Raw genomic sequence first — 18,190 nt, 5'->3', positions numbered from 1 at the left:
TATACTAACATTGCTGTATATATAATAATATAGCTGTATATATACTGCATATAACATTGCTGTATTTATACTTTTGACCCAGCATATTTGGTCACGTTTTCAGTAGACCAATAATAAATTCATAAAAGAAGCAAACTTCATGAATGTTTTTCGTGACCAACAAGTATGTGCTCCAATCACTACATCACCAAAAAATAAGAGTTGTAGAAAGTATTTGAAACTCGAGACAACCATAACATGATGTTCTTACAAGTGTATGTAAACTTTTGAACACAACTGTATTTACATCATCCTCACAAGACAATCAAACTTGTCATACACAATATATTTAAGAATAATGTTGGTAATCAAGTATAAAGTTAGTAAAGATGTGAGAGTAAGAAGTAAACAAAGCTGTTCTGTGTAACACAACTTGATGATGTTTCTTATAATAAACATCCAGTAGTTGATGTTGTCGCTCCTTCTCCTCTTTAGTTGGACAAAGTTCCTCCTCATACTTAGCTGTGGTTCTTTGGCACATTTTCCCACAATCACAACACTTTACACTCACATTAGTTCCCTACTTAGCGATGTTTAAATAACTTCCTCGTCTCTTTGTTCGCAGCTAACAAGCTAAGCTAACTAGCCAGCTAAACTAGCTGCAAACTTTCTTAAAATAAGCTAGTAAACAAAGTGCGCTCAGACTGATGTATCCGGCTACAAACAATTATTAACCGTGTGTACTCTATGAAACAACATATATGTAAGAATACAGAAATATAATGCCCCCGTTTAGGCCTTCTCCGTCAGACGCCATCTTGCTTTATCACCCGAACGGTCCACGCATGTGCGTACCAGACGTCACTTCCGTTAACTTGCTTTGCCACACTTACTTACCATGCTTCTTTTGTGTCATCTGTATTTCAATAACAACGTCATCATAAACCATTACATACAAAACAATCGTCATTAAAAAATAAGGTGAAACAGCACAGATCTGTACACAAACATGAAAGATGTGTTCAGTAGCCTTAAATGGAAAATAAATCGATTTTTTAAATTATTTTATAATAAGTTATTTATTTCGGGAATCTAAAAATGTTAAAAAAAATAGTTAGGTTACAGTAAGTGCTTTGTTTAAAAAATATCAACATTTCAAAAATAAATGATGCGATGGGAGTTAGTGGCGCCCCCGTGTGTCATTCATTACAATGACAGAAGCGTAAAAGTGGTTGAAATTGTGGCGATACACCTTGTTTATATTCATATTCTTGTTCCCTTTGACTCTGAGGTAAGCTATTATTTTTTTATACATACATTACTAAAACATACAAGTATGTCATTAAGATAGTAGTGGCTGCTGGTGGCAGGAGCTCTGTGCTCTTGTGTCATCCTTTTCTCTTCCTGCTGTTTCCCTCTTCTTTTCATGTGGGGTTTTTTTGCCTTTTTGTTGGGGACCCTTTGGGACTGTGTGACAAGGGGTGGCACTTTCGTGACTTCTGCGTTGCTTTTTTTGTGAACTTCTGGATCTGCCTACCGGGAGCCTTTTGGCCATGGAGACCAACTGCTGGGTCTCCCAGAGTCCATTTGGAGAGACTGGAGGAGATGCGGATGAAGAGACAGGACTGCAGAGCAGGTGCTGAGCGCCGTGATGGACAAGCTTCACAGTGTCTTGGCTGAATGAGCAGGTATCGGACACCTTGGTCTCCTTGGACGCGTCCTCGCTCATCCATGCGGACTGGACACTGGCCGAGAGTTGGTGGGCGGCTCTCTTGGTTGCTTTGTTGGGTCTGCTCCTGTCTCTGGCCATGCTCCCTCCTCCCCAGCGGACGATGGCGTGGAACACCGCAGAGGCCCCACAGTGTATATGGGTGTTGAATGATGTTTTTGTTTGGTTGCTTGTGAATGCATGGTGCAATCGTGTGTGCGCAATATATATTATTGGTTAATTATTTGTTGTTGTTTTACTTTTACTTTTGTAGCAGTAAGTAGAAATAACACTGCTGGAGTGGCAGCTGGTTGCATCAGATCTGCTCTTTTAATGTCCTTTGTGTTCTTTGATGTTTCTCTCTTACGCACGTTTATGTGTGCTACGGCTATGTGGTTTTTCTATTTCTTCCCTCGGCCTCGGTCTGGACCACCTCTCCAGCGGCCCAAGCTTTGACTGAACATTTTTTCATTTTACTCAGCGCTCTCCCCAGCATTTACCTGTTTCTCACCTTTTTTGTAAGGGGCGCCTCTTCTGTCTCCCTGGAATGTTTGCCTGCTCTTGAATGGGATTGTCACAGCTAAACAATGTGTGCAAACCATGCAAATGCGCGTATTGATACCTGGGATATGGCGAGGACTTTTTCATTTTCAATTCAAGTCAATGTGTCGATTTCCACTGCTGCCGAACCCTTTGTCTGTGCCGTACCACAACCCTGCGCTAAATATAAGCAGAGCTTTTATATTTGCCAGATGGCACAATGCGGCAGGTCAATGGAGCTAAGATCTGCTTCAGTGGAACAGAAAGCCACGCTTAAACATAATAATACATTATCTGGTTTACTTTCAAAATAAAATACTAAAAAACTGTTTTGTTCAATGAAAATCTCCCCCAACATTTACTAAGATTAAACACAAATACGGCAACAAGAGAAGTTTCCAACCTTACTCTTTTCTAAATGAAATGTGTGCAGCTGAGTCTGTCTCTCAGCAGTAAATGTGCTGCTGCTTGCTGCTTGCTGCTTGAATAGATGCTGCAGTGTAAAACACAAAATGGCACATATGTCCTCTCTGTATGCATTGCAACTCTAAAGTACTTTTTCTACATTCCAATTGCATTTACTGATGAATAAACAAGCAACTCCACTCACGATGACTCTAAAGTTCAGTGATGTGTTGCTAACTTCTGACTTTTTCATCTTTGTTGATGTTTTGCAGTAGTTATCAACCATGATGTAACAATGCTGCTCATCTACCAGAGTCCACATTTTGTTAACAATGTTATTCATTCCTACTTACAATTGGATAATAACATCAATAATATGCAATGGTAATTTTTGGGGAGATTTTATAAGACACAAAAACAAATGAAAATATTAAAATGTCCTGTCTTCAAAGATGAGAAGAAAAAAAAATTTAGATACATATTTAATATTTAATACATGCACACAACTAAAAAAGTAACTACAGGCCAACATATAACAGTAGAAGATGAGAAACACTACATACAACTTCAAATATACATTCATTTTAAAGGCCTACTGAAATGAGATGTTCTTATTTAAAGGGGGATAGCAGCTCCATTCTATGTGTCATACTTCATCATTTCACGATATTGCCATATTTTTGCTGAAATGATTTAGTAGAGAACATCAAGGATAAAGTTCACAACTTTACGTCGCTAATAGAAAAAGTCTTGCCTGTACCGGAAGTAGCAGACGATGTGCTCGTGATGTCACGGGTTGTAGGGCTCCTCACATATTCACATTGTTTATAATGGGAGCCACCAGCAGTAAGAGCAATTTGGACCGGAAAAGCGACAATTTCCCCATTAATTTGAGCGAGAATGAAATATTTGTGAATTAGGATATTGATAGTGAAGGACTAGAATAAAAAAAATAATTAAAAAAAAAAGCGACGGCTCCGGGCGGCGGCAGTGTGAGCGTTTCAGATGTAATTAGACACATATACTAGGATAATTCTGGAAGATCCCTTATCTGCTTATTGTTTTAATAGTGTTTAAGTGAGATTTTAAAGATAGTAAAGTTATACCTCGAGGTTGGACGGCTGCGGTGAACACGCAGTGTCTCAGAGAGAAGCCGAGGAGCCAAGCTCACAGCTGCCTTTTTTGACAGCTGCTACAAGACGACAAATAATCCACTGATGTCTCATGTTAGATATATATCACAATTTTCCCATCCAAAAACATGCTGGTTGACGGAGAGAAAACATGTTTGCTTGACCGCTCTGTGTTAAAGCTTCACAACAAACAAAGAAACACCAGCTGTGTCTCGGTGCTAAAGACAGCTGCAATCCACCCACCGCATTATTATTTATAGTCTCCATCATTAAATGAAAAAAAATTGCAAGAGATTCAGCAACACAGATGTCCAAAATATTGTGTAAGCAGACGACTTTTAGCCGCTAGTAGTGCAACCTAATATTTCCTGACAGTCCGTGACGTCACGCATACGCGTCATCATCCCGCGGCGTTTTTTAACAAGAAACTCGCGGGAAATTTAAAATTGCAATTTAATAAACTAAAAAGGCCGTATTGGCAAGTGTTGCAATGTTAATATTTCATCATTGATATATATACTATCAGACTGCGTGGTCGCTAGTAGTGGCTTTCAGTAGGCCTTTAAACATGCTGTGTTTTTAAAGTACGTTTAGCACAATCACTAAGTGTTTTTAAATCCCTGCAGCTTCCATGACTGTTACACACTTGTGTTTACTGACCTGATACTTATACCGGAACATCTTATTACACACAGTGCAACTAAATGGTTTCTCTCCAGTGTGTGTTCTCATGTGCGTGGACATGTCAGGCTTTCTGCAGAAACTCTTCTTACAAACAGAGCAAGTAAAAGGTTTCTCTCCTGTATGTATTCTCATGTGTGTGGTCATATGTTGCTTTGTGGAGAAACTCATCTTACAAACAGAGCAAGTAAAATGTTTCTCTCCAGTGTGTGTTCTCATGTGTGTGGTCAAGGCAGGCTTCATTGAGAAACTCTTCCTACAAACAGAGCAAGCAAAAGGTTGCTCTCCAGTGTGTGTTCTCATGTGTGTGGTCATGTGTTGCTTTATGGGGAAACTTTTCCTACAAACGGAGCAAGTAAAAGGTTTCTCTCCAGTATGTGTTCTCATGTGTGTGGTCATGAAATGTTTTCTTGAGAAACTCTTCTTACAAACAGAGCAAGTAAAAGGTTTCTCTCCAGTATGTGTTCTCATGTGTGTGGTCACGTCAAGCTTTCTGGAGAAACTCTTCCTACAAAAAGAGCAAGCAAAAGGTTTCTCTCCAGTGTGTGTTCTCATGTGTGAGGTCATTTGTTGCTTTGTGGAGAAACTCTTCTTACAAACAGAGCAAGTAAAAGGTTTCTCTCCAGTATGTATTCTAATGTGTACTGTAAAACGACTCTTGTGTCTAAATGATTTCCCACATTCAGAGCAGTCCAAGTGTTTGTTGTTAGTGTGATGTCTCGTATCACCTTTGGAGTCATTTTTACTCTCCAAAGGTTTTTGGATGTGGTCACTGTGATCAGAAGACTGTGACATCATGTGGTCCATGTCTGACAGTGGAGCAAAGATGCTGTCTGGTTCTGACTTTATATCTTCACAATGCTCTCCATCAGCTTCTGTGATGTGTTGACTTACAAGCTCCGCCCCTCTGTTCTCCTCACTTTGACTGTGATGAAGCTGTAAGGACTGAGCTTCATCTTCATCATGAAGCTGCTCCTCTTTAATGTGGGAGGGGGCCTGTAGCTCCTTCTGTCCCACACTGGAGCTCCACTCCTGCTGCTTGGAGGGAATATCTTCATGATTCTCTGCTGACACCTGCTGGACGTCTGCAGAACATAAAACACAAATGAGGTGTTACTGTATTGAAGTTTGCAGTATTCAAACTATTCACATGTGAGCTAGGCCAAACAGACAGTGATGGGCAAGCGACATGGAAAATGTAGTAAGCTAAGCTACAAGTTACTCTCCATTAAATGTAGCTAAGCTATTCTCAGAGAATTGTAGCAAGCTACACTACAAGCTACACTGCAAAAGTAGCTTGCCACATCAAAGCTACATTTAACAGCATTTCTATCTATTGGCCCACATGTATAATATCAGTGTTAATGTAACTGAGAGTGTACACATGGACCCAGTGAGGGTCCATTGCTGTTAACTACCTGTCATTCAGCTGGGGACACCTTACAACTACCTCAAGGGGTCCCCGCAATCCACTGTATGTATTTATTTATTTATTTTATTTCTACCCTTCTTGAGACACCATCAAGGAAAAGTAGCTTCCGTATGAGCAGGTGTGAACAAGTTAGGACATACATCATGGTCCCTATACGGAAAACCATTGCATCGAATAGAGAATGCCTCATTTGCACCCCTGGTGGTGAAATCTATCAAAATGAGAGTGGTCCCAAAAAGGAGGAATTTTTCAAATTGACTGTGTGTCGGTTTTGAAAGTGCTCCCCTTCTGAGCAACATATGAAATAACAAGTGTATGTAAGACATTGAAATGTGACCCTTTTGGCCAATATTATTTAAAAAAATATGTTTACACACACACACACACACAGAGAGAGAAAGAGATCGTAATAACATCAAGTAAATAATGTATCAATCAATGATTATTTATATAGCCCTAAAACACTAGTGTCTCAAAGGGCTGCGCAAACCACAACACAAACCACAACGACATCCTCGGTAGAGCCCACATAATGTAGAATAAAAACCAGTAAAAAACAAAATCCAAAAGAAATTCAAGAAAAACCTATTTTTTTCTATATTGGAATAGTATGTATATTTTATTAATGTTGTAAATATAAATCTTGATATATCTAAAAAGGCTGAACCTAAAGAGGTAGGCATTTTTCAGAGGTCTCAAGAAGGTCACACATACAAAAATGTACAGTATGTGTGTGTGTGTGTGTGTGTGTGTGTGTGTGTGTGTGTGTGTGTGTGTGCGTATGTGTGTGTTGTGTACAAACCCTGTTTCCATATGAGATGGGAAATTGTGTTAGATGTAAATATAAACGGAATACAATGATTTGCAAATCCTTTTCAACCCATATTCAGTTGAATATGCTACAAAGACAACATATTTGATGTTCAAACTCATAAACATTTTTTTTTTGCAAATAATCATTAACTTTAGAATTTGATGCCAGCATCACTTGACAAAGAAGTTGGGAAAGGTGGCAATAAATACTGATCAAGTTGAGGAATGCTCATCAAACACTTATTTGGAACATACCACAGGTATGCAGGCTAATTGGGAACAGTTGGGTGCCATGATTGGGTATAAGTGAAGTGAATTATATTTATATAGCACTTTTCTCTAGTGACTCAAAGCGCTTTACATAGTGAAAGCCAATATCTAAGTTACATTTAAACCAGTGTGGGTGGCACTGGGAGCAGGTGGGTAAAGTGTCTTGCCCAAGGACACAATGGCAGTGACTAGGATGACAGAAGCGAGAATCGAACCTGCAGCCCTCAAGTTGCTGGCATGGCCGCTCTACCAACCGAGCTATGCCGCCCCCGTATAAAAACAGCTTCCCAAAATATGCTCAGTCTTTCACAAGAAAGGATGGGGCGAGGTACACCCCTTTGTCCACAACTGTGTGAGCAAATAGTCAAACAGTTGAAGAACAACCTTTCTCAAAGTGCAATTGCAAGACAATTAGGGATTTTAACATCCACGCTCCATAATATCATCAAAAGGTTCAGAGAGTCTGAAGAAATCACTCCACGTAAGCGGCATGGCCGGAAACCAACATTGAATGACCATGACTTTCTCTCCCTCAGACAGCACTGTATCTAAAACCGACATCAATCTCTAAAGGATATCACCACATGGGCTCAGGAACACTTCCGAAAACCACTGTCACTAAATGCAGTTGGTCGCTACATCTGTAAGTGCAACTTAAAGCTCTACTATGCAAAGCGGAAGCCATTTATCAACAACATCCAGAAACGCCGCCGGCTTCTCTGGGCCCGAGATCTTGTATGATGCAAATTGGAAAAGTGTCCTGTGGTCTGACGAGTCCACATTTCAAATTGTTTTTGGAAATATTCAGCACGTGTTACAACAGCGTGTTTTCGTAGTAAAAGAGTGCGGGTACTTTCATGGCCCGTCTGTAGTCCAGACCTGTCTCCCGTGGAAAATGTGTGGCGCATTATGAAGCGTAAAATACAACAACGGAGACCCCGGACTGTTGAACGACTGAAGCTCTACATAAAACAACAATGGTAAAGAATTCCACTTTCAAAGCTTCAACAATTAGTTTCCTCAGTTCCAAAACGTTTATTGAGTGTTGTTAAAAGAAAAGGTGATGTAACAGTGGTGAACATGCCCTTTCCCAACTACTTTGGCACGTGTTGCAGCCATTAAATTATAAGTTATTATTTGCAAAAAAAAAAAAGTTTATGAGTTTGAACATAAAATATTTTGTCTTTGTAGTGCATTCAATTGAAAATGGGTGCAATTCATATGGAAAATGGGTTTGTATTTGTTCCCGTCTTGAGATATCAACAAGGAAAAGTAACTTCCATATGAGGACTGGTGAACAAGTTAGGACATAAATCATGGTCCCAATACAGAAAACCATTGCATCTAATAAAGAGGCAAATAACAAGAGTCTGTGAACATTTCTCCAAAGTCAGGATTTTTTGTTGATTTAATGTGCATAAAAATTGTACATTGACATTTGCAAAGACAGGAATATATGATAAAACAAGACGGCAGATAAAGAAGGACTAAAGAAGGACATCCCAATTCCTCCCCCTCTGGTCAACATATGAAATAACAAGTCAGTCTAAATATCTGAAGTGCTCCCCCTCTGGCCAACATATGTAATAACAAGTGTGAGTAAGAAATTGAAATGTGCCTCCTTTGGCCAAAATGTACAAAATAAATATGAAGACAGAGACATACTGCAAAAACTTCAAGTAAATAATTTAGATTAAAAACCAATTACAAACAAAACATAAAAAAAAAAAAAAATATATATATATATATATATATATATTCAAATTAACTAAAAGCTTACATTTTTTTCACATTTGCATAGTATGTTAATATTAATATTGGAAATATAAATTGTTATATATCTAAAAAGGGTGGTCTTAAAGAGGTAGGCCCTGTTACATCTAATAGAGAGCCAAACACTAGATAGAGTCTGTGAACATTGCTCCAAAGTCAGGATTTTTTATTGATTTAATGTGCATACAAAAGGGAACTTTGACAGGTGCAAAGGCAGCAATATATGATAAAACAAGACGGCAGCTAAGGAAGGACTTCCCTATTCATCCCCAAAAAACACACCAGGTAGGTGAGCAGCTGATTTGACCACTTCCAGTGCTGACGTAAGACAACCCGCGTCCCACGTGCTGTTTTTTTTAATAAAATAAGTTTGTTTCCATCAATAATCAACCATTTTGTGTGATCAGTTTAACAGTAAAGAATATGCATAATTAATAATCATTCACATTTACACACACAGAAAAAAGAAAAAGAATGACGGAAAAAGGAATAGGCTGAAGCCAAAGCTTATATGTGTCTTGGCACTAAGAGGGATTACCCCCAATACTTCTTAGATGGAAATAAACATAATGACAACATAAAGGAGGTAGTTAAAAGCCTTTGTAAATATTGGACCAAAATTGGAAGAAAGGATTCCAGACCCAGTTTTAACTGAGGACTATATTAATAAATCCCAACTCCATGTTCCTCAGTAATGTGACACATGAGGAAATAGTTATAGTCGTGAAGAAATGCAAATCTAAGACTTCAACTGATAGTAATGGAATTGATATATAAAAGATAAAAAAGGTAATTGAAGAGATCTCAGGACCCTTAATGTATATCAGTAACCTATCATCTCAAACAGGTACATTCCCAAACAAAATGAAAATAGCTAAAGTTTTACCAATTTATAAGAATAGAGACAAAACACCAATTTACAAATTATAGACCCGTTTCTTTACTTCCACATTATTCAACAATCACTGAAAAACTGTTCAATAACAGATTAGAGAGTTCATAAATAAACATAGAATACTCGATGAGAACTAATACTTCAACTTTGATGGCTTTAATTGAAATGACAGAAAAAATGACCAATGCAATAGATAATAAAAAATGTGCAGCAGCAGTGTTTATGGATCTAACTAAAGCATTTCACACAATGAATCACAATATTTTAATCAAAAAACTAGAATGATATGGCATGAGATGGGTGGTCCTTAACTGGATTAGAAGTAATTTAACCAACAGGAAACAATACGTAAAGCTAGGTGAACACACTTCTACAACACTAAATATATCCTGTGGTGTACTTCTGGGATCAATACTCGAACCAAAATTGTTCAATCTTTATATAAATGACATTTGTAAAGTTACAAAACATTTCAAGTTAGTATTATTTGTGGATGATACAACAGTGTTTTGTTCAGGAGAGAACACAGAAGATAATTGTCAGAAAAATTGTGTAAATTATCAAATCATTTACACAATTATTTGGAGCCTTCTAAGAAGAATGCTTGTAAAAGTTCACTGGACTTCCAGACGGTCAGATGGCAGAGTCTGCCCAACTTCCACAGGAACTCTTTTAAGTATTTTTACAAACTCTTTCTTTGATCTATTTTATGGACCCTCTTCGAACAATTTTATGGGACTTTCTTTGAAGTGTTCGGAACCGAAGGCAAAGCTGATCACGACGCTCTTCCATGAGGAAGCAGCTGTGGGAAGAAGGGGGGTGAAAATCAAATAAAGAACGAGGAGAACGGTCTGGGGGCAGAGTATGGTGCAGGAGTGGTACAGATGGTACCAGGCTGTGTCTCTTCTCAAGCTTGAGTCCAAATTCAACCCTGTCTCTGTTTGATTACTTGTTTTTTGCCTCATTTAATAGATGTCAACAGTGTTTGAACCTGACATCTTCTTGGTCCTTCGAGGCGGACTCCAACACGTCTGACGATTCCAGCAAGAGTGAGTGAAACCAGAGACCATGGCATCCAAATCCTGATTGAGGAACTGCGTTTCTTCATTTTGGCTGGAATTGGACGACTGATGGAACACCGAGGACAAAAGGAAGGAACGCAGAGTTCAGTGAGTATGTTTTAAATTACAAAGAAAGAGCGGGTAACTAAGGGTTACGACGTATGGAAAGACCGTGTAACTAAGGGTTTCGATGCATATACAAACCCTGTAAATCCTAAGCTCTAACAGGTAAAAAGGCCAATACTACGGGTGACTGAGCTCGCAATGGGAAATATATAATAGAAATATATACATAATAATAATAAAAATTCCGGGAATTCAACATTGGAAATAAGCTAAAAATTAAAAATCTAAAAACTGAAGAGGCCAATATACTGAAGGTAAACGGGACCGCGAAAACTGAAACGTCCTTAGCCATAAACAAACATACTGGAGGGCGGCAGAGCCCACAATGAATTGAAAAATCTGTAAGCCATATCCTGAGGGGCGACGGAGTCCAAAACCCAGACCTGAAATGCTCTTTTCAGAAAACTGACATTTTTTTCCGTGAAAAACAATAATCTGGAGCGCGTCGGAGTCCACAATGAAAAATTTAAATTTCCGCCGATCAATATACTGAAAAGTGTGAATGTGAGAGTGAGTGGAAGTAATTGCCATTAGGCTATCACTCCATATTAAAGTTGTGATGATTTAATATTCAAGACACCTCCACGATTATATAAATTAAATCACTATCTTACAACAAAGACAAAAGTAGTCCTTATAAATTCGGCTCTCAAGGGGACGACGGATTACTCCAAATTTACAAAATGGGAAAAGAGACAAGTAAACCAAAGGATAGTCCAAAAGATGAACTAAAATGTAAAGATTAGAAGGTAATCGAAAAACAGGATCCTGATGGAATCAAATGTTTAAATAAATAGATACATTATTAAAAATTTGAGGGACAATTTAAAACAACCAAATTAGTAGAACTTAAGAGGCGCCATAAAAGCAAAAACAAAAGGCAATCTTAAAAAGATGAAAGGGCCAGAGAGAAGGGAGAGAGAGAGAGACAGTAAGGGGGGTGAGAAGGTGTTATATTGCAGAAAGGTGAGATAGGACACTTCAACAGGCAGAAGAGAGAGACAGAGGAAAAAGTAGATATAAGATGGTTAAAAAAGGCACATTAGAAGAATATATAAACCATGCACTCCATGCGGAAAAAGTAGTAAAAAAGAAAATAAAAGACAGCAACAACAACAGCAGTTACACCCCTACTGCGTGTTGGCGTTTGTGGCAGAGAAGGACATTTTGCAAGAAACTGTCCTGAGAAAAAATACAAATATATATAAAAATTAACAAAGTAACTCAGCATGACTGTTAAAAGACGACACCAATTAGTCATGTTGTCAGCGTATGCCATGTAAGATCACTGCAAACTTGTTTGTTTGTTTGTTAGTTTGTGTTTAAGTGTGTATCTTTCTAGGTACAAATAGTGTAAAAACCCCGGAGGTTCAAATAAAAATAAAAATAGTTTAAAATAAAATTAAAATAGGAGAAAATCTCATAGTGCTAGAGTGAGATAAAACTAAAAATAGATGAAGAAATGAGAAGAAATCATAAGAATTAATTCAAAATGGAATAAACTAATGCGTACGACAGAGATAATGTGGGGGTATTGAAATAAGATATGAATAAATTGTAGACTGAAGAGATACATGTATGTTTGTGTATAGAAATAGCGCTGTTATATATGCAAATATATATATGTATATTTTTAAAATAATGGAACAAATACAAACCTAGATTAATAACTATAATACGTGTTCATATGTATAGCATGATAAAGTGGGATATGCGTTTATTCGCTGAGGAAAGAAGAAAAAAACAAGAAACGCTCTTCAAGTGTTGCTGACCCTTGCCCTTAGGAGTGCAAGCACACACTCACACAACTTTGTGTGTTTGTGTGTGTGTGTGTGTGTGTGTGCGTGCGTGGTGCACTGGGGAGGTGTGAAAAAGAATGTAACACATGTAAGTTTAAAGTAGATTTAACTTTGAAGTGTAGTATAACATTCTTAGGTTAAATTATGTTTTAGACATTTGCAGTAAACCATACATCTAGGTGTTGAGTTAAGATGAAAAATGAACATAAAATACAATAAATAAGGAGACATGACAATCAAAACAACTATCAGTTAGCAATAGACAACTATTTGCTTAGAATATTGTTGAATAATAATTGTAAATAAGAATAAGAAATAAGAAATATAAACAATGGGAAGAATGTAAATTCTGAGTGCAAAAGTATAGATTAAGTGGCATATAGACAGTTAAGTGAGTTTAAAATGTTACTTAAAAAAATTACATGAAGTCCATCCATCCATCCATCATCTTCCGCTTATCCGAGGTCGGGTCGCGGGGGCAACAGCCTAAGCAGGGAAACCCAGACTTCCCTCTCCCCAGCCACTTCGTCCAGCTCTTCCCGGGGGATCCCGAGGCGTTCCCAGGCCAGCCGGGAGACATAGTCTTCCCAACGTGTCCTGGGTCTTCCCCGTGGCCTCCTACCGGTTGGACGTGCCCTAAACACCTCCCTAGGGAGGCGTTCGGGTGGCATCCTGACCAGATGCCCGAACCACCTCATCTGGCTCCTCTCGATGTGAAGGAGCAGCGGCTTTACTTTGAGTTCTTCCCGGATGGCAGAGCTTCTCACCCTATCTCTAAGGGAGAGACCCGCCACACGGCGGAGGAAACTCATTTCGGCCGCTTGTACCCGTGATCTTATCCTTTCGGTCATGACCCAAAGCTCATGACCATAGGTGAGGATGGGAACGTAGATCGACCGGTAAATTGAGAGCTTTGCCTTCCGGCTCAGCTCCTTCTTCACCACAACGGACCGGTACAACGTCCGCATTACTGAAGACGCCGCACCGATCCGCCTGTCGATCTCACGATCAACTCTTCCCTCACTCGTGAACAAGACTCCTAGATACTTGAACTCCTCCACTTGGGGCAGGGTCTCCCCCCCAACCCGGAGATGGCACTCCACCCTTTTCCGGGCGAGAACCATGGACTCGGACTTGGAGGTGCTGATTCTCATTCCGGTCGCTTCACACTCGGCTGCGAACCGATCCAGCGAGAGCTGAAGATCCCGGTCAGATGAAGCCATCAGGACTACATCATCTGCAAAAAGCAGAGACCTAATCCTGCGGTTACCAAACCGGAACCCCTCAACGCCTTGACTGCGCCTAGAAATTCTGTCCATAAAAGTTATGAACAGAATCGGTGACAAAGGACAGCCTTGGCGGAGTCCAACCCTCACTGGAAATGTGTTCGACTTACTGCCGGCAATGCGGACCAAGCTCTGGCACTGATCGTACAGGGAACGGACCGCCACAATAAGACAGTCCGATACCCCATACTCTCTGAGCACTCCCCACAGGACTTCCCGAGGGACACGGTCGAATGCCTTCTCCAAGTCCACAAAGCACATGTAGACTGGTTGGGCAAACTCCCATGCACCCTCAAGAACCCTGCCGAGAGTATAGAGCTGGTCCACAGTTCCACGACCAGGACGAAAACCACACTGTTCCTCCTGAATCCGAGGTTGGACTATCCGACGTAGCCTCCTCTCCAGTACACCTGAATAAACCTTACCGGGAAGGCTGAGGAGTGTGATCCCACGATAGTTGGAACACACCCTCCGGTCCCCCTTCTTAAAGAGAGGAACCACCACCCCGGTCTGCCAATCCAGAGGTACCGCCCCCGATGTCCACGCGATGCTGCAAAGTCTTGTCAACCAAGACAGCCCCACAGCATCCAGAGCCTTAAGGAACTCCGGGCGGATCTCGTCCACCCCTGGGGCCTTGCCACCGAGGAGCTTTTTAACTACCTCAGCGACCTCAGCCCCAGAAATAGGAGAGTCCACCACAGATTCCCCAGGCACTGCTTCCTCATAGGAAGACGTGTTGGTGGGATTGAGGAGGTCTTCGAAGTATTCCTTCCACCTATCCACAACATCCGCAGTCGAAGTCAGCAGAACACCACCCGCACCATACACGGTGTTGATAGTGCACTGCTTCCCCTTCCTGAGGCGGCGGACGGTGGTCCAGAATCGCTTCGAAGCCGTCCGGAAGTCGTTTTCCATGGCTTCCCCGAACTCTTCCCATGTCCGAGTTTTTGCCTCCGCGACCGCTGAAGCTGCACACCGCTTGGCCTGTCGGTACCTGTCCACTGCCTCCGGAGTCCTATGAGCCAAAAGGACCCGATAGGACACCTTCTTCAGCTTGACGGCATCCCTCACAGCTGGTGTCCACCAAGGGGTTTTAGGATTGCCGCCCCGACAGGCACCAACTACCTTGCGGCCACAGCTCCGATCTGCCCCCTCGACAATAGAGGTGCGGAACATGGTCCACTCAGACTCAATGTCCAGCACCTCCCTCGTGACATGTTCAAAGTTCTTCCGGAGGTGGGAATTGAAACTTTGTCTGACAGGAGACTCTGCCAGACGTTCCCAGCAGACCCTCACAATGCGTTTGGGCTTCCCAGGTCTGAAGTAATATGTATAAAATTTGAATTAGGAGAAAAATAACATTGGCGTTATTAAATCATCTACATAGTGAAGGATACAAAGTAAGGAAAATAAAAGTCCAATTATGCAAAACAGAAGTAAAGTATGTTGGACATTGTCTAAACAAAGATGGACGCACTATTGTGGAAAGTAGAAAAACCACAAACAAAGAAGCAAATGAAGTAATTTTAGGATCAACTAATTAGATACCAAATTATGCTGAAATAGTAGCTCCATTAAATAAATTAATGTAAAAAAATGTAAAAAAAATTCTGTACAGTGGAATTCAGAAGCTGAAGCAGCAATCTGTGAAATAAAAATATAATAGGATGTATGGTTGTTACAGCAACGAAAATTGTGAAAGCTATCAAATGACCATCAAATTACTCAATGCAAGATGCAGAATTAGTAACACTAATAGAAGCATGTAAAGTAATGAAAGATCTAAAGGTCACAATATACACAGATAGCCAATACACATTTTCAACAGTGCACACATTTGCATAACACTGGAAGAATATAGGAACGTCAACAGGAAAACCTGTAAAACATGGAGAATTATTGGAAAAAAATGAGTAAAAGCAGTACAGCTACCAGCTAAAATAGCAATATGCAAATGTGCAGCACACACCAAAGGAGCAGACGCAGTGTCACTGGGAGGTGTGTTTGCTGACAGAGCAGCAAGACAAGGAACAGGAAAAAGAAATACACATTTACAATTACATATTAGTGACATAAATAATGATATACTAAAATATATGCAACAACAAAGTACTCCAAAAGAAAAAGATAAATGAATAAAAAAAAAACAGAGTCACGTTGTACAAAGAATACATCTATGTATGTCCAGACAATACACTAATCGTACCAAACAATCAGTAGAAGTGGGTAGCAGTTGTGAGCCATAGGTGAACTTATGGCTCAACAGGAGGGACATGACTAGCCTCATATACAAGTACCATACTTCCATCCATTTCCATCCATTTTCTACCGCTTATTCCCTTTCGGGGTCGCGGGGGGCGCTGGCGCCTATCTCAGCTACAATCAGGCAGAAGGCGGGGTACACCCTGGACAAGTCGCCACCTCATCGCAGGGCCAACACAGATAGACAGACAACATTCACACTCACATTCACACACTAGGGACCATTTAGTGTTGCCAATCAACCTATCCCCAGGTGCATGTCTTTGGAAGTGGGAGGAAGCCGGAGTACCCGGAGGGAACCCACGCATTCACGGGGAGAACATGCAAACTCCACACAGAAAGATCCCGAGCCTGGATTTGAACCCAGGACTGCAGGACCTTCGTATTGTGAGGCAGACGCACTATACCATACTTCCTATAGTTTAATTCATACAAAAAATTAAAAAATGTATACAACATCTATGCATGGATTTTATTGAACTGAATGAGAGTGAAGGAAAACATTATTGTCTGGTCATAGTAGATGCATTTTCAAAGTGGGTAGAAATATTTCCTAAAGGAAAAGCAGATGTGCTAACAGTAGCAAAAGCATTATGCAAAGAGTTAGTACAAATGTACAGTACATGAACCTTACAAGTACAACAGGACTAAGACCCTTTGAAATAATATTTGGAAGACCTTGTCAGCTACCAAAATTTTGAAAAATCGATGAAAAGGAAACATTGGCATTCTCCAAGGGGGGAGAGAGGTTGTAAACAACTAAGACAGCAGTAAAGATAGTGGAAAGACCAAGCTGACTACACTTAGCACATTGTAAAAAGGTCATGTAGTGGGAAAAAAAGTATTTGGGATTGTATTTGTCTTATTAAAGGGACATGTTAACTAGCACACTACAAATTCCACTGGATTGTATTTGTCTTATTAAAGGGACATGTTAACTAGCACACTACAAATTCCACTGTCACAGTTGTGTCAAAGTTTGATAATAATTGGTTCCTGTTTTGGCAATTAATTTGTTCCTTATGGCAGAGCAAGTAGGAAAAGCTACACAAATTGATTGTGTTGTATGTAAAAGCCCAGACAATTAGTCAAGATGAGTCAAAAAAGGTTTGATTGAAGTAATGTTGCAAAACAAAATGTACCTGTAGCTAAAGAGACAAAACACAAACTAATATTTGATAAATATGTAAAATAATAAAATAAAATAAAAAAAAGCTAATTATACCTGCATTGACACGTACAACAGTTAGGAAACTTATCATAAGATAACTGCTTACACATAGCAAATGTATGAATATTTGTACAAGGGTTGTTAACATATCTGAACAGTTTTGATACCTGGACATTGGAAAATAACTAGACATGATGTAAACTGGCAAAGTGTTTTAGATCTAACTTGATCGATCCAATGGATGTCCAAAGAAGTGTATCTGACGACTATAAATTGGTAAATCAGGTTGCAGCTGGATTTGAATCCTCCGTCTACTGGTGGTGTACGATTAACAAGAATGTTGATAGAATAAACTATGTCCACTAGAACGTAGAGGGATTAGAAAATTACACAGGCCGACTTGAAGCCGTCGCTGATCAACTCGTCGCCACCTTCCTTATGGCTTTTCAAAGCCGTATGACACTAGATATGTTGTTAGCGGAAAAAGGGGGCGTGTGCACAATATTTGGTGAACAGTGTTGCACGTTTATACCAAACTACAATGATGCAGAAAGTAGCCTGACCAAAGCACTGGAAGGCCTGCACACCCTTAACGGTAAGATTAAAAAGTACTCTGGCATAGATACATCTATGTGGGAGGGGTGGTTGGACGTGTTTGGCAAATACAAGTCTTTGATATTTAGTATCTATGGCCGTTTTCAACAAGACTGACGTTGTGTGGATGTTGTTATATTTCCTGTCTTGTGTTCTCTGCTTAACCGTCTTGATTACCACAGTGATTAGCCCAGCAGACAATAAAGCTGTTCAGACGCACTTTCTGGCGGACGACAGAGAAGATGAATCTGACGACGAGAAT

This window comes from Nerophis ophidion, unplaced genomic scaffold (assembly GCF_033978795.1).
Source record: "Nerophis ophidion isolate RoL-2023_Sa unplaced genomic scaffold, RoL_Noph_v1.0 HiC_scaffold_97, whole genome shotgun sequence".
NCBI classification, from domain to species: domain Eukaryota; kingdom Metazoa; phylum Chordata; class Actinopteri; order Syngnathiformes; family Syngnathidae; genus Nerophis; species Nerophis ophidion.
This window is presented reverse-complemented; position numbering follows the sequence as displayed.